This window comes from Rhinoraja longicauda, chromosome 40 (genome assembly GCF_053455715.1).
Source record: "Rhinoraja longicauda isolate Sanriku21f chromosome 40, sRhiLon1.1, whole genome shotgun sequence".
Classification (NCBI taxonomy): Eukaryota; Metazoa; Chordata; class Chondrichthyes; order Rajiformes; family Arhynchobatidae; genus Rhinoraja; species Rhinoraja longicauda.
In genome coordinates, this window is record NC_135992.1 from 952,559 (window position 1) to 977,573 (window position 25,015).

The window sequence follows — 25,015 nt, forward strand, 5'->3', positions numbered from 1 at the left end:
CCGGAGCTGGGGCCCATTGGCCACTGCACTGCTCCCAGTTTCCTGGAGCTGGGGCCCATTGACCGTTGTGCCGCTCCCGGTCTCCCGGAGCTGTGGCCCATTTGCCGTTGTGCCGCTCACAGTCTCCCGGAGCTGTGGCCCATTGGCACTGCTCCCAGTCTCCTGGGGCTGGGGGGCAACAGACACGTTCTTTCTCTTACCTTCCTCCTCCCCCGTTTTCTTCCTCTGCCTCTGTTTCCGTTGTCGGCTCCTCCCGGTCGTCTCATCCTCCGACGCGGAGAGGTTGCTGGCCTCGTCCTGGGAGAGGACTCTTTTTTGGGACTTGCTTGCCCCCTCCGGCTTTTTCTCCGTGCGCACAGCCTTCAACGTTTTCCTCGACTGTACCACCTTCCATTCCTCCTCTTCCTGTTCCCCCTCTTCCATCGACTCGCCCTCGTGGGGAGGGGCCTGGGGGGCTCTGTCCTGCGGTTGGGGGCTCCTGGTGGTCGCGCTGTCATCGCCCCTGCTCTCCTTTCCTTTTTGGGCTTTTGCCGTGGTAGGGGGCGTCTCGTCCACCCTGGGTGTGCTGGCAGCGGCCCCTCTTATCGCCTGTGTGTACGTGCTAGCTCTTTTAGGGCAGGCCCTGTAAAGGTGGCCTGCCTCCCCACACAGGTTGCAGCTCTTACTCTCTTTACATTCCCTTGTCTCGTGGCCTTCTAGTTTGCAGTTTCTGCAGACGACTGTCCTGCATTCTGCCGCCACGTGCCCAGGTTTGTTGCATTTCCTGCACACCCTGGGCTGCCCCGCGTACGTCATGTAACCCCGGTTCTCTCCGATAGCGAACACCGAGGGAGGGTGGATGATGAATCCCTTCCCGTCCACCCTCAGCTTCACCTTTACCTGCCTCTTGCTCGTCCAGATCCCGAACAAGTCCTTTATGTCCACGCAGTTCCCGGCCCCTTCGACGTAGCGCGCAAGGAAGGTGAGGACATCCACGACGGGCACATGTGGGTTAAACATGTGCACCGTGATCATCCGTTCCCTCTGGGTGGGGAGGGTGAAGAGCGGCTGCACCTTCAGGAGCGACAGCGGGGCTTCATTCCCCTTCTCACGGAAGTCCTGCAGCAACTTCTGCCATCCCGTCGGGTTCTGGAAGGTGACATCGAAATATCCGTTACCTGGGAAGTCCTGGAGGCAGAAGATGTCCCCGGCCTTGAATCCACAGGCCTCCAGCAGCACCTTCTTGATGAAGAGGTCCCTTGAGAAAGGGTTCCCCTCCCTGAGGTCCTTCACCGATACACGCAGGGTATTCCGGATACCCTGCCCTCCAGCTCCACTTGCTGCTGCCATCCCACCTGGATAAGGGTGTTAGGTTGGTTACCCAACCAGCATGGATCCACCCCTAAACCAGACACGTGCTCCTGACCTCCGCTCCTCGTCGATGATCCAATGCAGATACTGCTCTTATACTGTTCTTATAAGAACATTAGGTTGTGCGAGAACAGATACTACACTTGATCTTAGCCAAAAGGCCGAGAAGCGACCTGCAGCTCCAATATACACCAACAGAAGTCTCGCTAGCAAAGGGTTACCTGCAATCCACTATACATCAACAGATGACTCACTAGAAAGACACAATGCTGGAGTAACTCAGTGGGACAAGCAGCATCACTGGATAGAAGAAATGGGTGACGTTTCTGGTCGAGACCCTTCTTCTGAGAGTTAGGGGATAGGGGGACACAGATAAGGACGTTAGGTGTGAAAACGAAGTATCAAAGTGGATGTAGTTCAAAGAAAATGTAGATCATTGTTAGCAAGGAGATGACAACAAAGTATACAGAGATAAATATACTAACTTGATAGAGGTTTTTAAAATTTTGAGAGGGACGGACAGAGTTGACGTGGGTAGGCTTTTCCCTTTGAGAGTGGGGAAGATTCCAACAAGGGGACATAGCTTCAGAATTGAGGGACAAAAGTTTAGGGGTAACATGAGGGGTAACTTCTTTACTCAGAGGGTGGTGGCTGTATGGAATGGGCTTCCGGTGGAAGTGGTGGAGGCTGGCTCGATTTTATTATTTAAGAGTAAATTGGATAGGTATATGGATAAGAGGGGATTAGAGGGTTATGGTCTGAGTGCAGGTAGATGAGACTAGGTCAGGGAGAGTAGTCGGCGTGGACTGGAAGGGCCGAACGGGCCTGTTTCCGTGCTGTAGTTGTTATATGGTTATATGGTTAACTCCCTCAGCTATCTAGACTACTCTTCCCATCCTGACTCCAGCAAAGACTCTATCCCCCTACTCCCAATTCCTCAGTCTACGCCACATCTGCGCCCAAGATGAGGTGTTCCATACCAGGACATCTGAGATATCCTCATTCTTTAGGGAATGGGGTTTCCCCTCTTCCATCACAGATGAAACCCTTTCAAGGGTCTTCTCAATACATATGATCCATTTCTCTCCTGGGATAAAGTTCTATTGTATTGTATACCCTGCAGCTCCGCTCTTGCAACCCCTCCCCCCAGTTGCAACAGGGACAGAGTCCCCCAGTCCAGATCTTTCACTCTATCAGCCATCGCATTCAGCACATGATCCTCCGACATTTTCGTCACCAATGGGATCCCATCACTAGCCAATCTTCCCATCTCCACCCTTTTCCGCAGACACCATTCCCTCTGCAACCTACCCCTTCTCGCCCAAATCACCCACCCTCTCCCCAGGTACTTTCCCCTGCAACTCTCCTGAGATGCTGCCTGTCCCGCTGAGTTACACCAGCATTTTGTGAATAAATACCTTCAATTTGTACCAGTATCTGCAGTTATTTTCTTCCACAAATTCACAACTCTGGGTGAAAAAGTTTTTTTCTCATCTCCGTTTTAAATGGCCTGCCCTTTATTCTCAGACTGTGGCCCCTGGTTCTGGACTCCCCCAACAACATCTAAATTCCAGGATAAATTCTGACTGGAATTTGGAAAGCTCATCAATGGAAAGGCGCGGGGAAGATATCCATGGTCTGGCTGCAGTTCCTGTGCCCAGTAGAGATTTAGTTCTGCCGCAAAGTCTCGCTTGCATTTAGCTAGAAGCTGGAAGTGTGACTCTCAAAATCTTGATGGAAATGAAGAGAGGGAAATCAGCCTAATCACAAGGAATGCCTAGAGCAACAACGATGGTGTGTTTACCAGTGTTTGTAGCTGAAGGGTTGAGGTGCTGCCTTTGCAGATGAGCTGGTCGAGGTATTCACAGACAACTTTTGTCCTTGACCTGACAGCTTTAAAAAGTGGGGGATGGTTTCAACGGTGCGGTTGTCGGAGTCAGGAGAAGGCGAGAGGCACGACTAATTAAAGCAATTTAAAGGAAACTATTGGACTGGTTGCAAATGAAACGGGTAAATTGAGAAAATAAGGATAAGGCATAGTCAGCCTATTGGGAGCGGACATGGTTGCAGAGAGGCTGTGTTGAGGGTAAAGAGTAAGTCTTTGGCTCATAGTGTGGAGGGTTAAAGTGTAAGTCTTTGGCGAGGAGGCTGTTGCAAGGGGCTATCAGTAGCCGAGTGGGAACTAAGCTTCAATCAGCTCTGTGAGTGCATCTTGTTCTGATTAGTAATTTGGCTCCAGTGGTAATGGCAGACAATAATAATAATAATAATCCTTTATTTGTCCCACAACGGGGATATTTGCAGGGTTACTGGAGCAAAGTGGATAGCAAAAATAAATAAGCATTCATTAAAAAATAAAATAACATAGAAACATAGAAACATAGAAAATAGGTGCAGGAGTAGGCCATTCGGCCCTTCGAGCCTGCACCACCATTCAATATGATCATGGCTGATCATCCAACTCAGTATCCCGTACCTGCCTTCTCTCCATACCCCCTGAACCCTTTAGCCACAAGGGCCACATCTAACTCCCTCTTAAATATAGCCAATGAACTGGCCTCAACTACCTTCTGTGGCAGAGAATTCCACAGATTCACCACTCTCCGTGTGAAAAAAAACTTTCTCATCTCGGTCCTAAAAGACTTCCCCCTTATCCTTAAACTGTGACCCCTTGTTCTGGACTTCCCCAACATCGGGATCAAGATTCAAGATTCAAGATTCAAGATAGCTTTATTTGTCATCCAAATTGGACGAAATTCAGTCACCCACAGTCCAACAATAAAAGCATTAAAATCTTCCTGCATCTAGCCTGTCCAACCCCTTAAGAATTTTGTAAGTTTCTATAAGATCCCCCCTCAATCTTCTAAATTCCAGCGAGTACAAGCCGAGTCTATCCAGTCTTTCTTCATATGAAAGTCCTGCCATCCCAGGAATCAATCTGGTGATTATCTTTATTTACTGGTGTGCTGGGAGCAGTGCTGGTTTACAGTCTGAAGGCAGCAGGAAGGAAGAACCTTCGATATCTCTCCTTCACACACTTGGGGTGAAGAAGTCTGTCACTGAAGGAGCTGCTCAGTGCAGTGACAGTGTCCTTCATGGGGTGGGAGTCGTCCAGCAGTGATGAGAGCTTTGCCATCGTCCTCCTCTCTCCCACCACCTGCACTGAGTCGAGGTGGCATCCCAGGACAGAGCTGTCCTTCTTGATCAGTTTATCAAGTCTTTGCAAGTTGTTGCAGTGTGTCTCTTGCAGGATGTGAGTAGTCAGGGACACTGCTGGTGCCTCTGACCACTACACCTGTGGAAATTGTGTCCAGGTGCAGCTGCTGAAGGACCGCATTAGGGAACTGGAGCAACAGCTGGATGACCTCTGGACCATCCAGGAAAGCAAGAACTCCTTGGACAGGTCCTACAGTGAGGTTGGCACACCGAGTGTACAGGAAGAGCAAAGGTGGGTGACGACGAGGAAGGGAATTAAACATGGAATACAGGAGGACCCAGTGGCTGTACCTCTTCACAACGGATAGAGCCTCTTGGGAGCTGTTGGGTCGGACAAAACTTCGAGTAGCGGCCAGGGCTATGACTCGAACCCTGGCGTTGAGGCGCAACAGGGAAGAGTGACGTCAGGCAGAGCCATAGTGGAGGGTGACTTGATAAATAGAGGTGTGGACAGGAGCTTCTGCAGCAATGGTGGAGAAGCCAGGATGGTGTGCTGCCTCCCTGGTGCCAGGGTCCAGGACGTCATCCTCAAGAGGGAGAGGGAGCAGCCGGAAGTTGCTGTGCATGTTGGCACAAACGATATAGGTAGGAAGAAAGAGGTTCTGCAACATGAGTATTGGGAATTAGGTGAAAGGCTGAAAAACAGGACCTCCAGAATAGTTATCTCCGGTTTACTTCCAGCACCTCCTGCTAGTGAGGGTAAAATCAGAAAGATAAGGGAGATGAATATGTGGCTGGGGAGTTGGTGCAAGAGGCAGGGATTTAGATTTCTGGACCATTGGGATCTCTTCTGGGGCAGGGGTGACCTGTGCAAAAGGGATGGGTTGTACCTTAACTGGAGAGGTACCAACATTCTGGCCTCAGGCAGGTTCGCTAATGCTACACGGGTGGCTTTAAACTAGATTGGCAGGGGGGTAAACATAGAAACATAGAAAATAGGTACAGGAGTAGGCCATTCGGCCCTTCGATCCAGCACTGTCATTCAATATGATAATGGCTGATCATCCAGAATCAGTACCCCATTCCTGCTTTCTCCATGTATCCCTTGATTCTGTGAGCCCTAAGAGCTATATCTCTCTCCCTTGAATACATCCAGTGAATTGGCCTCCACAGCCTTCTGTGACAGAAAATCCCACAGATTCACAACTCTGGCTGAAAAAGTTTTTCCTCGTCTCAGTCAAATGGCCTAACCCTTATTCTCAATAGTTGGTTTTCGTACAGGACAGAGGATGGTATGGAGGGTGGTGAGAGAAAGTTTAGTGGACAGAATAGACAGGTGAAAGGCTGAGAGCGAGGAAGGAGGGTTGGGTGTATTTTAATGCAAGGGGCCTGACGGGTAAGGCAGATGAGCTTAAGGCTTGGATAGATATATGCGACTGGGACGTTGTAGCCATTACAGAAACCTGGTTACGGACTGGCAGCTCAATGTACAGGAGCTTCAGGAGAGACAGGGGTGAGAGTAAAAGGAGGGGGGGTGGTTGCATTATTGGTTAAGGTGGATATCACGGCAGTGGTCAGAGGGACTATTATGGACGGTTCGTTTAGTGAGGCTATATGGGTGGAACTGAGGAACAAGAAAGGGATGATCCATTTTTTGGGTGTGCACCACAGACCCTCAAATAGTCAACAGAATTAGAAGAACAAATATGCCAGGAGATTGCAGACAGCTGCAGGTCAAATAAGGTTGCTGTAGGAGGGGATTTTAACTTTCCAAATATTGATTGGGAAAATCATAGTGTGAAGGATTTAGATGGGGTGCAATTTCTTAAATGTGTTGAGGAGAGATTTCTCCAGCAGTATGTAGATGTCCCCACGCGAGAGAGGGCAACACTTGATCTAGTCTTGGGAAATTGGGAAGGCCAAGTGAATGAAGTGTTTGTGGAGGTCCCTTTTGGGACCAGTGTCCACTGTAGCTAATGTAGCCTCACTTTTACAGGGCATCGGTAGTGAGGAGAATGCTTGTGCCCATTATTAAACATTTAATAGCAGCACATTTGGTAAGGAGTGACGGGATCGGTCAAAGTCTTTGTGAAAGTGTGAACTGCGAAGAGGATGTTAGGAGGTTGCAGGGTGACCTGGACAGGTTGAGTGAGTGGGCAGATGTGTGGCAGATACAGTATAAAATATAGATAAATGTGAGGTTATCCACTTTGGTGGCAAAAACAAGGTGGCAGATTATTATCTGAATGGTGTCAGGTTAGGTAAGGGGGAAGTGCAGCGAGACCTGGGTGTCCTTGTATATCAGTCACTGAAAGTTGGCGTGCAGGTACAGCAGGCAGCGAAGAAAGCTAATAGCATGTTGGCCTTCATAACGAGAGGATTTCAATATAGGAGTAAAGAGGTTCTTCTGCAGTTGTATAGGGCCCTGGTAAGACCACATCTGGAGTATTGTGTACAGTTTTGTTCTCCTAATTTGAGGAAGGACATCCTTGTAATTGAGGCAGTGCAGCGTAGGTTTACGAGATTGATCCCTGGGATGGCGGGACTGACATATGAGGAAAGATTGAAAAGACTAGGCTTGTATCCACTGGAGTTTAGAAGAATGAGAGGGGATCGTATAGAGACTGGACAAGCTAGATGCAGGAAAAATGTTCCCAATGTTGGGGCGAGTCCAGAACCAGGGGCTATACTTTAAGAATAAGGCCATTTATAACAGAGATGAGGAAAAACCTTTTCAGTCAGAGAGTTGTAAATCTGTGGAATTCTCTGCCTCAGAAGGCAGTGGAGGCCAATTCTCTGGATGCTTTCAAGAGAGTAGATAGAGCTCTTAAGGATAGCGGAGTCAGGGGGTATGGGGGTACTGATTGTGGATGATCAGCCATGGTCACATTGAATGGCTGTGCTGGCTCGAAGGGCCGAATGGCCTTCTCCTGCACCTATTGTCTATTGTCTAAAAGATAAGGATAATTAATCTATATACTAAAACTCTTATTTGTTTGTTTGTTCCTGAACTACAGCCAAAATGGTGCACAAATGCACGACAATTGTAGGTCCACCTTACTCACTGTGGTCCCTTTGATGCTAATGGAAGAAGTTTAATTGAAATTGGTGTCATATTTTTAAAGTTATTCACATTTTAATGTTTAACTATCTCCTGGGGAGGGGGGGGGATAAGGGGGTTAAGGGGGGTGGAGTGGGGGGAAGGGGAGGGAGGGAGGGGAGGTTGGAGTGGGGGGGGGGGGAGGGAGAGGGATTGGGGAGGGGAGGGAGGAGGGGAATGCAGGAGAGGTTTGGGCCCAACGGGTCCACTTGGTCTAGTATGTTAATAATACCTATACATCCAGCGACCCAGCCTCACAGGATACATGGATAACGAAGGTACCTGTGCACTAGTGTTTTCCAGCTGGCGGTTTCTGAGTGCCCCAATGAGCTAAGGAAAAGACAATGAGTAAATTAGCTGGCATCTTTGGAATTACGCGCATAACGGAACACAAAGGTGAGGGAACGATGTGTTAAAGATATGTGGATCAGGGCCGGGGCTTAGTGGAGATAGCGATGGTTATTGGAACTCGCCGCAGAACCCAAGAGACGCAACAGAGGGCGTAGCAGTGTTGGAAATGGTTTGTGGCATGGAAGGAGCTTATGTATTTAATAAATAAAGCACCTTCAAGTTTTGGGACTTCCACACATGGCAAGAATGGCATGTTTGCTGATGATACAAAAAGGTGGGTGATACATATAACATATAACATATAACAACTACAGCATGGAAACAGGCCTGTCCGGCCCTACCAGTCCACGCCGACCATTCTCCCTGACCTAGTCTCATCTACCTGCACTCAGACCATAACCCTCCAATCCCCTCCTATCCATATACCTATCCAATTTACTCTTAAATAATAAAATCGAGCCAGCCTCCACCACTTCCACCGGAAGCCCATTCCATACAGCCACAACCCTCTGAGTAAAGAAGTTCCCCCTCATGTTACCCCTAAACCTTTGTCCCTCAATTCTGAAGCTATGTCCCCTTGTTGGAATCTTCCCCACTCTCAAAGGGAAAAGCCTACCCACGTCAACTCTGTCCGTCCCTCTCAAAATTTTAAAAACCTCTATCAAGTCCCCCCTCAACCTTCTACGCTCCAAAGAATAAAGACCCAACCTGTTCAACCTCTCTCTGTAGCCTAAGTGCTGAAACCCAGGCAACATTCTAGTAAATCTCCTCTGTACCCTCTCCATTTTGTCGACATCGTTCCTATAATTTGGCGACCAGAACTGCACACCATACTCCAGATTCGGCCTCACCAATGCCCTGTACAATTTCAACATTACATCCCAACTTCTATACTCGATGCTCTGATTTATAAAGGCAAGCATACCAAACGCCTTCTTCACCACCCTATCCACATGAGATTCCACCTTCAGGGAACAATGCACAGTTATTCCCAGATCCCTCTGTTCCACTGCATTCCTCAATTCCCTACCATTTACCCTGTACGTCCTATTTTGATTTGTCCTACCAAAATGCAGCACCTCACACTTATCAGCATTAAACTCCATCTGCCATCTTTCAGCCCACCCTTCCAAAAGGCCCAAGTCTCTCTGTAGACTTTGAAAATCTACCTCACTATCAACTACTCCACCTATCTTAGTATCATCTGCATATTTACTAATCCAATTTGCCACACCATCATCCAGATCATTAATGTAAATGACAAACAACAGTGGACCCAACACAGATCCTTGGGGCACTCCACTAGACACTGGCCTCCAACCTGACATACAATTGTCAACCGTTACCCTCTGGTATCTCCCATTCAGCCATTGTTGAATCCATCTTGCAACCTCACTATTAATACCCAACGATTTAACCTTCTTAATCAACCTTCCATGTGGAACCTTGTCAAATGCCTTACTGAAGTCCATATAGACAACATCCACAGCCTTGCCCTTATCAATTTCCCTGGTAACCTCTTCAAAAAATTCAAGAAGATTAGTCAAACATGACCTTCCAGGCACAAATCCATGTTGACTGTTTCTAATCAGGCCTTGATTATCCAAATAATTATATATATTGTCCCTAAGTATCTTTTCCATTAATTTTCCCACCACAGACGTCAAACTAATCAATAGTCAATAGTCAATAGTCGTTTATTTGTCACATACACATAAATGTGTAGTAAAATGAAACATTACCCGCAGTTGAACAATAAGACCAATAAGATTAATCAATAAAAATGCAATAACACATACAATCACAACTAACACCAAACAAAAAGAAACATCCATCACAGTGAGTCTCCTCCAGTCCCTCCTCACTGTGATGGAAGGCCAGAATGTCTTTTTCTCTTCCCTGCCGTCTTGTCCCGCGGTCAGGCTGTTGGAGTTGCCACGTCGGGGCTCCCGATATTGAAGCCCCCGCTGGGCGGTGAAAAAAAATCCCGCGGCCTATTCCAGGCCGCGCCGGATGGTGAAAGGTCCGTGGCGGGCCGACCCAAGCCCCGCGATTCGGGGCGGGCGGACACGTTGCCTCTGCCGCTGCCGGAGCTCCCGATGTCGGCCCCCATCCAGGGGCCTGCGGGCTTCCAACGTCCACGCGGCCCGCGCCGGAGCCTCCGGACACGAGTCACAGCCGTTCCCGCAGCATTCGCTAGGTTTACTTTTAGAACCTTTTTTAAACAAAGGCACAACATGCGCAATGCGCCAATCTTCCGGCACCATCCCTGTTTCTAATGACGTTTGAAATATTTCCGTCATAGCCCCTGCTATTTCTGCACTAACTTCCCTCAAGTGAGTGGTTTTGCAGATAGCGAAGATGGTTGTGAAAAATTGCAGCAAGATCTTGATTGATTGGCCAGGTGGGCTGAGGAATGGTTGATGGAATTTAATACAGAGAAATGTGAGGTGTTTTAACTTCCAATGTGAATTAGGAAGTCTAACATGGGGAGGGCCTACACAGTGAATGGTAGGACTCTGGGGAGTGTTGTAGAGCAGAGGGATTGAGGAGTGCAGGTGCATGGTCCCTTGAAGCTCGAGTTGCAGGTAGATAATGGGCTTGTATTCACTGGAATTTAGAACGAAGAGAGGGGATCTTATAGAAACTTATAAAATTATAAAAGCTAGATGCAGGAAAAATGTTCCTAATGCCAGAACCAGGTGCCACAGTCTAAGAATAAAGGGGAGGCCACTTAAAACTGAGGTGAGAAAAACATTTTCACCCAGAGAGTTGTGAATTTGTTGAATTCTCTGCCACAGAAGGCAGTGGAGGCCAATTCACTGGGAAAAAATTAAAAGAGAGTTAGATAGAGCTCCAGGGGCTAGCGGAATCAAAGGATATGGGGAGAAGGCAGGCATGGATTACTGATTGTGAATGATCAGCCATGATCACAATGAATGGCTTGAAGGGCCAAATGACCTCCTGCACCTATTTTCTATGTTGCTCAGCAGGACAGGCAGCATCTCTGGAGTGAAGGAATGGGTGACGTTTCGGGTCAAGACCCATCTTCAGACTGGCTGGGGATAAGGGAAACGAGAGATAGAGACGGTGATGTGGAGAGATAAAGAACAATGAATGATAGATATGCAAAAAAGTAATGATGATAAAGGAAACATGCCATTGTTAGCTGTTTGTAGGGTGAAAATGAGAAGCTAGTGCGACTTGGGTAGGGGAGGGAGAGAGAGAGAGGGAATGCCGGGGCTACCTGAAGTGAGAGAAATCAGTGTTCATACCACTCGGCTATAAGGTGCCCAAGCGAAATATGAGATGCTGTTCCTTCAATTTGCGTTTAGCCTCACTCTGACAATGGAGAAGACCATGGACAGAAAGGTCTGTAGGAATGGGAAGGAGAATTAAAGTGTCCAGCAACCGGGAGATCAGGTAGGTTCAGGCGGGCTGAGCGAAGGTGTTCCGCAAAACGATCGCCCACTCTGCATTTGGTCTCACCGATGTATAAGAGTCCACATCTTGAACAACGGATACAGTGGATGAGGTTGGAGGAGGTGCAAGTGAACCTCTGCCTAACCTGAAAGGACTGTCGGGGTCCCTGGACAGAGTCGCGTGCAGTTTTGGTCTCCAAATTTGAGGAAGGATATTCTTGCTATTGAGGGCATGCAGCGTAGGTTTACTAGGTTAATTCCTGGAATGGCGGGACTGTCATATGTTGAAAGACCGGAGCGACTAGGCATGTATACACTGGAATTTAGAAGGATGAGAGGAGATCTTATCGAAACGTATAATATTATTAAGGGGTTGGACACGTTAGAGGCAGGAAACATGTTTCCAATGTTGGGGGAGTCCAGAACAAGGGGCCACGGTTTAAAAATAAGGGGTAGGCCATTTAGAACTGAGATGAGGAAAAACATTTTCAGTCATAGAGTTGTGAATCTGTGGCAGTGGAGGCCAATTCTCTGAATGCATTCAAGAGAGAGCTAGATAGAGCTCTTAAGGATAGCGGAGTCAGGAGGTATGGGGAGAAGGCAGGAACGGGATACTGATTGAGAATGATCAGCCATGATCACATTGAATGGCGGTGCTGGCTCGAAGGGCCGAATGGCCTCCTCCTGCACCTATGGCTGATCGTCCCCAATCAATACCCCGTGCCTGCCTTCTCCCCATATCCCTTGATTCCACTAGCCCCTAGAGCTCTATCTAACTCACTCTTAAATCCATCCAGTGATTTGGCCTCCACTGCCCTCTGTGGCAGAGAATTCCACAAATTCACAACTCTCTGAGTGAAAACGTTTTTCTCACCTCAGTTTTAAATGGCCTCCCCTTTATTCCAAGACTGTGGCTCCTGGTTCTGGACTCAGCCCAACATTGGGAACATTTTTCCTGAGAGATGTAAAGCTCTGAAGAAGGGTCTCGACCCGAAACGTCACCCATTCCTTCTCTCCCGAGATGCTGCCTGACCTGCTGAGTTACTCCGACATTTTGTGAATAAATCAATTTGTACCCGCATCTGCAGTTATTTTCTTATCCAGCTCCACAGTAATGCTCAACCTCGCTGGCCCTGAAAGGATGTGTTTTCAGTCCGCTACAATACTTCTTATGCACTGAGAATTACAGCCAATTCCAACTCTTAACTCCATAGTTTACAGATGACACCACTATGGTGGGTTGCATAATGATGAGACAGAGTGCAGGAAGGAGATAGAGAACTTAGTAACATGGTGTTCGGACAATAATCTCTCCTTCAATATCAGCAAGATAAAGGAGCTAGTTATCAAAGATACTAGAGGAACAAGATAGACCACTCGACCCTAAAAACTATAACGTTATGACTCCATTTTAGTAGGCAGAAACTTGCAGAAACATTTTTAAAGAAAAATAACGAAAATTTGTGAATTGATAGATGAGATATATTCTGCATTTTAATGTTATCATCACACATACTGTTCCCGCAAAACACTGATTACACTCCGAGAAGCATAATGACTAGTAGGCTTTTGCCTACTAAAATGGCTCCTTTACCTACTACACTTCAGTATAGGCGATTTCAACGGAGTGGTCCATCTTGTTACTCGAGTAGTTTGCTAGTTATCAACTTGATGGAGTACAAGCCCCAATCAGCACCCAATCAGTGGTGCCAAAGTGAAAATTGTTGAGAGCTTCAAGTTTCTTGGCATTAATATTATCAATTAACTGACATGGAGCAACCACATTGAAGCAACAGCCTAGAAGGCACACAATTGGCTCTACAGCTTGTGGAGACCAAGGAAATTCAGTTCAGTTTAGTTTAGCGTCACGTGTACTGAGGCACAGTGAAAAGCTTTTGTCGCGTGCTAACCAGTTAGCAGAAAGACAATACCATAGACAATAGGTGCAGGAGTAGGCCATTCGTTCCTTCGAGCCAGCATCGCTATTAAACGTGATCATAGCTGATCATTCACAATCAGTACCCCATTCCTGCCTTCTCCCCATGCCCCCCTGATGCCACTATCCTTATGAGCTCTATCTAGCTCTCTCTTGAATGCATTCAGAGAATTGGCCTCCACTGCCTTCTGAGGCAGAGAATTCCACAGATTTACAACTCTCTGACTGAAAAGGTTCTCCTCATCTCCGTTCTAAATGGCCTACCCCTTGTTCTTAAAGTGTGGCCCCTGGTTCTGGACTCCCCCAACATTGGGAACATGTTTCCTGCCTCTAACGTGTCCAATCCCTTAATAATCTTGTATGTTTCAATAAGATCCCCTCTCATCCTTCTAAATTCCAGCGTATACAAGCCTAGTCGCTCCAGTCTTTTACTCCATAAAGGCTGCCTTAAGATTTCCTCTTACACCTTGTACCACTCACACCCTCCCATGGCCCCTATCAGGATCCTGCCTATTGTCTATTGTCTAAATGGTTTGCGTTTATTTATTTCAGCAATGGATATTTTAATTGCAAAAGAGGAGGTGGTGTTTGCATTTTGACTCAAAATGCAACTGAAACTTCTGGGAATGAGAAAAAGCTCAGAAACAAATCCTTAGAAAATTGTTCAAAGACACAAATCCTGGCTCTGCGAATTAAGCCGCCACAATGATGTCGGTCGTGGGTCTGAAGAGATAGAGAGTGAGCTGCACGTGAACGACAGCAAATCCTAAGGTAGGACTGTCTGACTCTCTGACGGGGGCAGGGCTGAACGTTACGCCCCTTCACATGAGGGTGGGAGGGAGAGCGATGGCTTGGTCAATGTGGCCGACCCGTCCTCCTGAAGACAAACTTCCCCGCACATTTTGAGACGGGAGGGCGGCTCATTGCATTGTCGAAATGCCTCATCGCCAGAGCTTCACTGGGTTTCAATATGCAGGTAGACGAGGAAAATCAGGTTGGTTCTGGACCCCAAGAAAGGAAGTTTGTAGAGTGCCTCCGAGATGGATTCTTAGAGCAGCTTGTACTGGAGCCGACCAGAGAGAAGGCAATTCCTGGATTTAGTGTTGTCCAATGAACCAGATTTAATAAGGGAACTCAAGGTAAAGGAACCACTTGGAGGTAGTGACCATTATATGATTCGTTTTAATCTGCAATTTCAGAGGGAGAAGGTTAAACCAGGAATAGTGGAATTCTCTGCCACACAGGGCAGTGGAAGCCAAATCACTGGATGGATTTAAGAGAGAGTTAGATAGAGCTCTAGGGGCTAGTGGAATCAATGGATATGGGGAGAAGGCAGGCACGGGGTATTGATTGGGGACAATCAGCCATGATCACAATGAATCGCGGTGCTGGCTCGAAGGGCCGAATGGCCTCCTCCTGCACCTATTTTCTATGTTTCTATGAATGTCAGTGTTGCAGTTGAACAAAGGGGACTATGAAGGCATGAGAGAGGAGCTGGCCAAGGTTGAATGGAAAAGGATCCTAGCAGGAATGACGATGGAACAGCAATGGCAGGAATTTCTGGGCACAATCCGGAAGATGCAGGATCATTTCATTCCAAAGTGGAAGAAAGGTTCTAAGGGGAGTAAGAGGTAACCGTGGCTGACAAGGGAAGTTAGAGATGGAATAAAACTAAAAGAAAAGATGGATAAGATAGCAAAAAGTAGCAGGAAGTCAGTGGAGCTCTGCGAATGAAGTCACCACAATCGGGGTGACGTCGTTCTCAAGAGAAGAGGGTGAGCTGCACGTGAACCACAGCGAGCACCACACCGCTAAGGTAGAACTTGTTGACTCTCTGACGGGGGCAGAGGTGAATTTAGCACCTTCACACGAGTGAGCGGCCGGTTGGAAACTGGTGGCTTGGTCAATGTGGCCGACCCGCCCCCCCCAACAAAAGCTCGTTCTGGGAGCGGGCCGGGAGGGCGGCCGGCCGGCGCACTGCGCTCTGTCGGCTGTGTGTAAGGTGTCTGTCTGTCTGTCTGTCTGTCTGCGGGGGTGGGATGACTAGCTCTGGAGGGTGGGCGGGCTTGCCCCGTCGCTATTAATTGGAAAGCTAGGCGAAGGAAAGGAGAGGGGAAGGAATGCAATCTGTGGTCGGGCTAGGGAACCCGTGCTCCTGTGCCCAGTGGAGATTGTGGTTCTGTCGCAGAATTTAGTTTGTGTTCAGCTGTAAGCTGGAAGTGTAAGAGTCTGAAAAAAAATTGAGAGAGATGAAGCTTTCACTGAGGATGTAGTGGGAGGGAGGAACTGAAGGGAATCCACATTAGTCAGGAAATGGCGTTGGGTAAACTGTTGGGACTGAAAGCAGATAGATCCCCAGGGCCTGATGGTCTGCATCCCAGAGTACTCAAGGAGGTGGTCCTGGAAATTGTGGATGCATTGGTGATCATCATTTTCCAATCTTCTCTTGACTCTGGATCAGTTCCTGTGGACTGGAGGGGTAGCTAATGTAGCCTCACTTTTACAGGGCATCGGTAGTGGGGAGAATGCTTGGGTCCATTATTAAACATTTAATAGCAGTGCATTTAGTAAGCAGTGACGGGATCGGTCAAAGTGTTTGTAAAAGTGTGAACCACGAAGAGGGTGTTAGGAGGTTGCAGGGTGCCCTGGACAGGTTGAGTGAGTGGGCAGATGTGTGGCAGAAGCAGAAAAAATATAGATAAATGTGAGGTGATCCACTTTGGCGGCAATAACAAGGAGGCAGATTGTTACCTGAATGGTGTCAGTTTCAGAGAAGGGGAGGTGCAACGGACCTGGGTGTGCTTGTACATCAGTCACTGAAGGTAAGCATGCAGGTACAGCAGGCACTGAATAGATGCAATATCTTCAAGTTGGCTTTCATTGCGAGAGGATTTGATTTTAGGAGCAAGGAGGTCCTACTGCCGTTGTACAGGGCCTGGTGAGACGGCACCTGGAGTATTGTGTGCAATTTTGGTCTCCTAATTTGAGGAAGGCCATTCTTGCTATTGAGGGAGTGCAGCTTCGGTTCACCAGGTTAATTCCCGGGATGGCGAGACTGACATATGATGAAAGAATGGGTCGACTGGGCTTGTATTCGCTGGAATTTAGATGGATGAGAGGGGATCTTCTAGAAACATATAAAATTCTTAAGGGATTGGACAGGCTAGATGCAGGAACAGCATTCCCCATGTTGGGGGAGAACTAGGGGTCACAGTTTAAGAATAAGGGGTAGGCTATTTAGCACTGAGATGAGGAAAAACATTTTTACCCAGAGAGTTGTGAATCTGTGGAATTCCCTGCCACAGAAGGCAGTGGAGGCCAATTCACTGGATGTTTTCAAGAGAGAGTTCGATTTAGCTCTTTGGGCTGAGGGAAACGAGGGATATGGGGAATAAGCCGGAACGGGGTCCTGATTTTGGATGATCAGCGATGATCATATTGAATGGCGGCGTTGGCTCGATGGGCCGAATGGCCTACTCCTGCATCTAGGTTTCGTGGGGGGGGGGGGGAGCGAGAGAAAACCGTCCTGAGTCGCAAGCTTCTGAGGGCCGTTCATGCAAACATGTTAAATCAGTGGGATAGACAGCATCTCTGGAGAGAAGGAATGCGTGATGTTCCAGGTCGAGACCCTTCTTCAGACCATTCTTCAAATGTAACCATGCCTAGGTAGGGTCCTATGTTATCGCTAAAGCTATTTATCATTTCTAGATTGTCACAAATGTCACCCATTCTTTATCTCCAGAGATGCTGCGTGTCCGCTGAGTTACTCCAGTATTTTGTGTCTATCTTCGGTTTAAACCAGCATCTGCAGTTCCTTCCTACACATGTTTATCATTCCGAGATGCTCAGTTCCACGTTTGGGCCTAATTTGTGTAACCTTTGTGCTGTGGTAAGGTTCACTAAGATGTTCTAAACAGAAGGTCTTTCTACCTTCTATATGGATTTTTTTTAAAGAGTTTTAAGCCAACTGCTTGTATAGGAAACTGCAGATGCTGGTTTACAAAAAAAACCTCATAGTGCTGGAGTAACTCAATGGCTCAGGCAGAATCTCTGGAGAACATGGGTAGGTGATATTTTGGGTCAATACCCTTCTTCAGATTGATGGTGATCGGGAGGAAGGAGAGAAGCAGGAGAGAGGTCAGTGATTTAATGTTCATATCATTAGGTTGTAAACTACCCAAGTGGTAGATGAAATGCTGTTTCTCCAGTTTATGTGTGGCCTCACTCTGGCATTGGAGGAGGCTGAGGACAGAAAGGTTATGATGGGAATGTGAAGGACAGTTGAAATTGTGAGCAACTAGAAGATCCAGGCAGAGATAGACAAATTCTTGATTAGAATGTGTGTCATAGTTCATGGGGAGAAGGCAGGAAAATGGGATTAGGAGGCAGTGATCAGCCATGATCATATTAAATGGCGGTGCTGGCTCCAAGGGCCGAATGGCCTACTCCTGCACCTATTTTCTATGTTTCTAATTGTTTTGTGATTAGAGATGCGGGGCAGTCCCACTGTGCTGTCGGCTGTGTATTGGGAAAAGACAGTGAGTGGGGGTGGGTGGTGCAAAGTGCAAGAGACAGCCTTTGGATTTATCATAACTTTCTGGCTGAGGAGCAGAGGCAGCAGCTGGATGCCAGAGGGGAAAGACAAGGCCAGTTGAGCAAAGTTTTGTGAACGTTGCCTTAACAGGATGGCTAGTGTTCAGTTTACAGGTTGCTCTGAGATGCCTCTTGCCTCCTCACAGTCATACCCCTGCAAGTATTCTGACTTGCTCCAGTGGGCCATTCTTAATATAGGCAGTTATTCCTCTGCTCCAGCTAGCCTCTCCTGCGGAGTTCCACAAGGCTCCATCCTAGGCCCCATTCTCTTCTCTCTATACATGCTCCCCCTTGGCCAAATCATTCAAAGGCACGGCATTTCTTTCCACTGCTATGCCGATGACACTCAGCTTTACCTCCCCCTGAAACCCAACAACCAGTCAAATTTAAACAGCCTCTTACACTGCCTTGAGGACATAAAATGTTGGATGGCACAGAACTTCCTCCAATTAAATGAGAGCAAGTCTGAGGTCATCCTATTCGGCCCCCCCGACTCCATCAAATTGATAACAGGCAGTCTTGGAAGTCTATCCTGCCTAGTCAAACCGCATGTCAAAAACCTCGGCGTGATATTTGACTCTGCATTAAAATTTGATAAGCAAGTCAACGCTGTGGTAAAAGCCAGCTTCTTCCAACTTCGAACCATAGCTAAAATCAAACCTTTCCTCCAATTCGACGACACAGAAAAAATCATTCACGCTTTCATTTCCTCCCGCCTAGACTACTGCAACTCCCTATACACTGGGATCAGCCAATCTTCCCTGTCCCGCCTGCAACTGGTCCAAAACGCTGCAGCGAGACTCCTGACGGGTACCCGTAAGAGGGACCACATCACCCCGATTCTGGCCTCTCTCCACTGGCTCCCTGTACGGTACAGAATCAACTTCAAGCTCCTCCTATTCACGTATAAAGCCCTAAATGGACACTCCCCCCCCTACATCAAAAATCTTCTAACCCCCCTCTCTAACTCCAGGTCCCTCAGGTCGGCCGACTTGGGGCTACTCACTATCCCGCGGTCTAGGCTTAAGCTCAGGGGTGACCGCGCTTTTGCGGTTGCAGCTCCTAGACTGTGGAACAGCATCCCTCTCCCCATCAGAACTGCCCCCTCCATCGACTCCTTTAAGTCCAGGCTCAAAACCTATTTCTACTCCCTAGCGTTTGAGGCTCATTGAGGAGGCGCTGTGAACTGTTTGCATGCTACTGTATGTTTCATTTTTTTTTCTCCATTGGAACCTAATCAGATGTACAGCACTTTGGTCAACGTGGGTTGTTTTTAAATGTGCTATACAAATAAAATTGACTTGACATGACTTGACTTGACTTGCTCCAGTGGGCCATTCTTAGTCACGTGTGTGACCAAACATATGTAAACCTGTGGAATACATCTCTTCTAATTCTGAAAGCATTACAGGTAAATTGTTTTGTACTGTATATATGAGTTATATATGTCGAAGTTTATCAAGTGAAATTTTTATACATCATGCTGACAATGTTTGTTTAGGGTCAGAGGTCAAATATGACTGGTTATGTCTGACTTCACACAGCATTTTTTTCATAACTCGGTTTTATCTTACAAACTCTTTGAATTTTAAAAAGCTAGAATGTTCATATCTTTAGCAGACACGCATTATAGTTCCATAGGTGGGAAAATAGCAATGAATAAAATTAATCTCTTACAAGAATCTTTTCGTGTATTACTTTATGTGATGACGTCTGGTCACGTGTGTGACATTTTGGTTCACTTTCCAAAGAATGGCCCCAGTACTTTGTGTCTATCTTTGGTATAAACCAGCATCTGCAGTTCTTTGTTTCTACCAGGGTCACTGTTACCTGTTATATTGACAGCTGGGCAATTGCCTGGTGCTGCCCAGTACAGTGGTGTCATCTGCAAACTTGTGGATGGAGTTAGCGTCGAATTTGGCCGTACAGTCGTGAGTATGGGGAGTATAGTAATGGACTGAGAACGCATCGTTGCTTGGCACCGTTATTGAGTAATATTATGGAGGAGGTTGCACCTATTCTCACTGATTGTGGTCTGTGGGTCAGAAAGTCAACGATCCAGTGGCAAAGCAGGGGGCTGATTCATAGAAATAAATAGAAAAAGCTGGAGTAACTCAGCGGGTCAGACAGCATCACTGGAGAAAAGGAATAGGTGATGTTTTAGGTCGAGACCCTTCTTCAATCTTGTATTACTCCATTTTTTTGTGTCTATGATGTACACCAGCAACTGCAGTTTCTTCCTACACAGCTGATTCCTAGGGCTGAAAGTTGTCTGTCTTTTTCAGTCAGAGAGTTGTGAATCTGTGGAATTCTCTGCCTCAGAAGGCAGTGGAGGCCAATTCTCTGAATGCATTCAAGAGAGAGCTAGATAGAGCTCTTGAGGATAGCGGAGTCAGGGGGTATGGGGAGAAGGCAGGAACGGGGTACTGATTGAGAATGATCAGCCATGATCACATTGAATGGCTGTGCTGGCTCGAGGGGCCGAATGGCCTCCTTCTGCACCTATTGTCTATTGTCTATTAACAGGGTAAGCAGGATGGTTAGTTTACAAGTTGCTCTGAGAAATCTTTCACCTTTTCAGCTTTCTGTGAGAGTAACACGTCTGCAACAATTCTTCAGTTGCTGATTGGAATTTGGAAAGCTAATTGATGTAAAAGAGGGATAGAAATCTGTGTTCCGATGCAGTTCCTGTGGCCACGAGAGATGTCGTTCAGTTGCAAAGTTTAGCTTGAATTTAGCTGTAATCTGGAAGTGTAAGACTCAGACGTTTGACAGAAATAAAATGTTTGAAAAGAGAGAAAAAAACTGCTCGCTTGAAACGCTGAAATGAACAATGATGTGTTAAGTTGGAGTTGGAGTGCACCTATTCACACGTTTTTGTGTGATTACAATGGTTCAGTGGTTGTGCTTCACTCTAGAAGGCGTTTGTCAGATACAAGCCGTAGACTTTCTGTCTGCGCAGGGGGTCAGATACTTCACTCATTTTTCAAACCTTTCATTTCATTTTATTTCGGTGTCGCAGCGGTAGAGTTGCTGCCTTACAGCGAATGCAGCGTCGGAGACTCAGGTTCGATCCTGACTACAGGTGCCGTCTGTACGGAGTTTGTACGTTCTCCCCGTGACCTGCGTGGGTTTTCTCCGAGATCTTCGGTTTCCTCCCACACTCCAAAGACGTACAGGTATGTAGGTTAATGGACTGGGTAAATGTAAAAAAAATGTCCCTAGTGTGTGTAGGATAGTGTTAATGTACGGGGATCGCTCGGCGGCACGGACTCGGTGGGCCGAAGGGCCTGTTTCCGCGCTGTATCTCTAAATCAAATCAAATGATCTTCTCTGACTTTTACAGTTGACCAGGAAACAAATGCCTCTGTTCCTCTGCTCACAGCTGAGCTTTCTCGTTATGTTGTTTGTACACACATGGTGGCGTAGCGGTAGAGTTGCTGCCTCATAGCGCCAGAGACCCAGGGTTGATCCTGGCTATGGGTGGTGTCTGTACGGAATACGGAGTTTGTACCTTCTCCCCGTGACCTGCGTAGGTTTCTCTGGGTGTGCCGGTTTCCTCACACACTCCAAAGACGTACAAGTTTGTACGTCTGAAGAAGGGTCTCGACCCGAAACATCACCCATTCCTTCTCTCGAGAGATGCTGCCTGCCCCGCTGAGTTACTCCAGCTTTTTGTGTCTATCTTCGGTTTAAACCAGCATCTGCAGAACCTTCTTACACAAGTTTGCAGATTAATTGGCTTTGGTAAAATTGGAAATTGTCCCTAGTGTGTGGAATAGTGTTAGTGTGTGGGATCGCTGGTCGGTGCAGACTCGGTGGGCCGAAGGGCTTGTTTCCGTGCTGGGATACCTAATCTAAACTGAACTAAGCTAAAATCTGTGGCTGGAGGGATGGTGCAGGATAGAGGCCGGGGATTGACCAATTGCCTGGGAGCAACAGTAGGAATCACTTTATTCACAAAATGCTGGAGTAACTCAGCAGGTCAAGCAGCATCTCGGGAGAGAAGGAATGGGTGACGTTTCAGGTCGAGACCCTTCTTCAGACACTTGTCAGTAAAAAGCCATTCCAAAAGCTCGGGTTTGCTAGACTTCGAGGAACTGCAATTATTTGCTTTCCTCCACCTTGTAACCTTGGTTAGATTTGTGTTGAATAAAGAGTCAGGTCACCATGAATGACCAATACAAATTAGTGTTAAATGTTTGGTTTAACTGTGTGTTGGCAGAGTGGTGAGTTAAAATGGTTTGCTTATTAATTTCAGCAATATATATATTTAATGGAAAAGAGGAGGTGCCGCCAGGATTCAGACCAAAAGATGCAACTGAGCTTCCAGGTATGACAGAAAAGGTGAAAAAATCTTCAGCAAATTATTCAAAATCACTATTGAATAATGTGAATGAAGTCACGACTGCATGATTGCTTCATCAATCTGGCCCTGCCCCAACAACAAAATGCTTGGTTTTGGGACCGTAGACGAGGGGCCGGCGGCACTCTCCGCTGTTGGCTGTGTATTGGGAAGGGGTCTGTTGGGTGGGATGACTGGATCTGGAGGGTGGGCGTGATTCTGCCATTGCCAGTCCCTGACTGCATCACAGGTATGGGGGGGGGGGGGGGGGAAGGGGGGTTGAATGTGTAAGAATAATCACAATAATCATCCTGAGCCAGGTTTTAAAATCTGAGGAGGAGAGCAGCTGGCTGATGCAATGGTAGGACAAGGCCAGGTGAAGCTTTGTCAAGGTTGTCTTTTAACAGGATGGCCTGTGTTCAGTTTGCAAGTTGCTCTGAAATGCCTCTTGCCTTCTTAGAGTCACAAAATCTGCAAGAATTATTCTGGAACTAATTGGAATTTGGAAAATTAATCAAAGAAAAGGAGAGGGGGATAATCTGTGGACAAGAGCAGCTACGGTGTTCAACAGAAATGTAGTTCTGTGGCAAAGTTTAGCTGTAAGCTGGAGCTGTAGGACTCAACATTTTGATGGAAATTAACTGAACGATACACAACTAAATTTAAGACAGCTCTTCTCCAAGAAGCCCTTCTTGTTTAAGTCCATACTACGCCACCTCCAGTTTAAATTCCATTTGAAATATTTTGGAGGACCAAGAACCAAGAACTAAGAATACTACTGAAAACCACGGTGGGGGGTGTTGTGTTTGCCAGAATTTGCAGCTGAAGGAGATGAGATGGAGCCGTTCACACCTTTTTTTCCTCTGAGTCATCACCATGGCTCAGTGGCTGTGCTTCTCTTGGAGAGGCTGCCTTGCCTGTATTTGTGAGATGCAGGCAGGCTCTGTCTGCACAGATGGTTCACTCTTTTTTGAAACCCTTCAATTTGTGCTCGCCGCATGCATGCGATCAGGACCCACCCCAACACAACCCATTGGATTGTCCAATTTGAGGTCAAAACTCAACAGCCCGCCTTCGTCTCTCTCTTCCCTCCCATTGGCAAGCACAATTTATTTCAAGGGGGCTAGAATACAAAAACAGAGATGTAACGCTGAAGCTCTGTGAGGCGCTGGTCAGGCTGCATTCGGAGCATTTTAGGACGAGGGGGGGGACCTCATTCCAACTTAGCTAATAGTGAAAGGCTTGGATAGAGTGGATGTGGAGCGGACGTTTCCACTCGTGGGGGAGCCTCGGACGAGAGGCCATACCTCAGAATCAAAGGAAGGAGATGAGGAGGAATTTCTTCAGACATCGGGCGGTGAATCTGTGGAATTCTTTGCCGCAGAAATCAATGAATATTTTTAAGGCAGAGATAGATAGATTGATTCTCGATTAGTACGGGACAGATCAGCCACAATGGAATGGCGGAGTAGACTTGATGGGCCGAATGGCCTAATTCTGCTCCTATCACTGTGTCCCACCTGGATGTGCACCACTATCTTTTGCTCACTATCTCCCGCCCCTTCGTCCAACCCCCTACCTGACCACTTCCACCTATATTCCTTCCTGCGGCCTCACATTTCACCGCTAACCCGCGGCGCCCCCTCGCCTCTTTATTTCAGGGCCCTTTTGGCTTCCAACTCGGTCGAAACATCCACCTTGTCCAGAGGCGCTGGCCGAGCCCCGCTGAGTCACTGCAGCGCTTTGTGTGTGTTTTGTGTACGACCAGCAGCATCTGTAGTTCCTTGTGTCCAGAGGAAACGATCGCCCCCGTTCAACGGCCCCGCGGGTCCCCAGACATCTGGCCGCTAATAAACAACGGGAGACTTTTGGTCACCCTTTTTCTTCAGCTTAGTTTGTTATGGTCACGTGTCGCTGAACGGCCCTCGAGGGGCCGAGTGGCCTGCTCCCACGGGTACGCGCCAGGTGGCCCCTAACCCCCCGTCGCTGGAGAAACACGGCCGCAAGAAACGTCGTCGCACGCTCGCTCGCTCGCTGCCGAGTGGGCAAATAAGTGGTCGGTGCAGCCCGCCTCCCTCCTTCCCTCCTTCCCTCCCTCCCTTCCGCGGCAGCCGGCCTTGTGCCTGTGCCTGTGACGTGGCCGCAGGCAAGCACCGGCCTCTCCCGTCTGATTGGAGGGATTACAAGAGTTTCACATGTTCAGGGCGAAGTTTGAGGGAAAGTGGGGGGGAGGGGGGGTGGAGGCAGAGCGTGCGGGCCGGGGGGAGAAACGCCACCAGACGGCGGCGAGGGAGGCCTTTGCAAGTCCTCATTCTGGCTGTGAAGCGGGGGGGCGGGAGGGATGCGAAAGGGTGCGCGCAGTTGTGGGTATCGCTTCTCGGCCTTTTGGCTAAGATCAAGTGTAGTATCTGTTCTTATCAGTTTAATATCTGATACGTCCCTTATCTAGGGACCATATATTAAATTGATTTTTGGAACAGGGAGATGGAATAGGGGCTTGCTCCGTCCACTCCACGCATCGACCTGGTATTGCAGTGTCTCTGGGAACGGTGCACTTCCCTTTTGGGAGATATTCAAAGTTGAAAAGAAAAGATAAAAATGCCTCCTCACACTTGCTTGCTTGCTTGCTTGCTGCGTGTCTGTCTGTCTGTCTGTCTGTCTGTCTGCCTGCTGGCCTCTCTCACTCTGTGTGTGCGCCTTCCTTTATTTACAGTGTATACTTTAAAGGTGCTGCTCGCATTTCCACCCAAATGCACTGAAAC

General features: G+C 47.7%; 1 non-coding gene and 1 pseudogene across 1 annotated transcript; one reads left to right on the forward strand and one right to left on the reverse strand.

Annotated features, from left to right (window-relative positions):
- Window positions 1-1,432: 1,432 nt before the first annotated feature.
- On the reverse strand, window positions 1,433-1,523 carry LOC144611635 (U2 spliceosomal RNA; annotated as a pseudogene).
- A 23,099-nt stretch (window positions 1,524-24,622) lies between these two features.
- Window positions 24,623-24,813, forward strand: LOC144611627 (U2 spliceosomal RNA). The gene has a single exon (XR_013549549.1). It is a non-coding gene; the product is annotated as a U2 spliceosomal RNA (small nuclear RNA).
- Window positions 24,814-25,015: the final 202 nt, after the last annotated feature.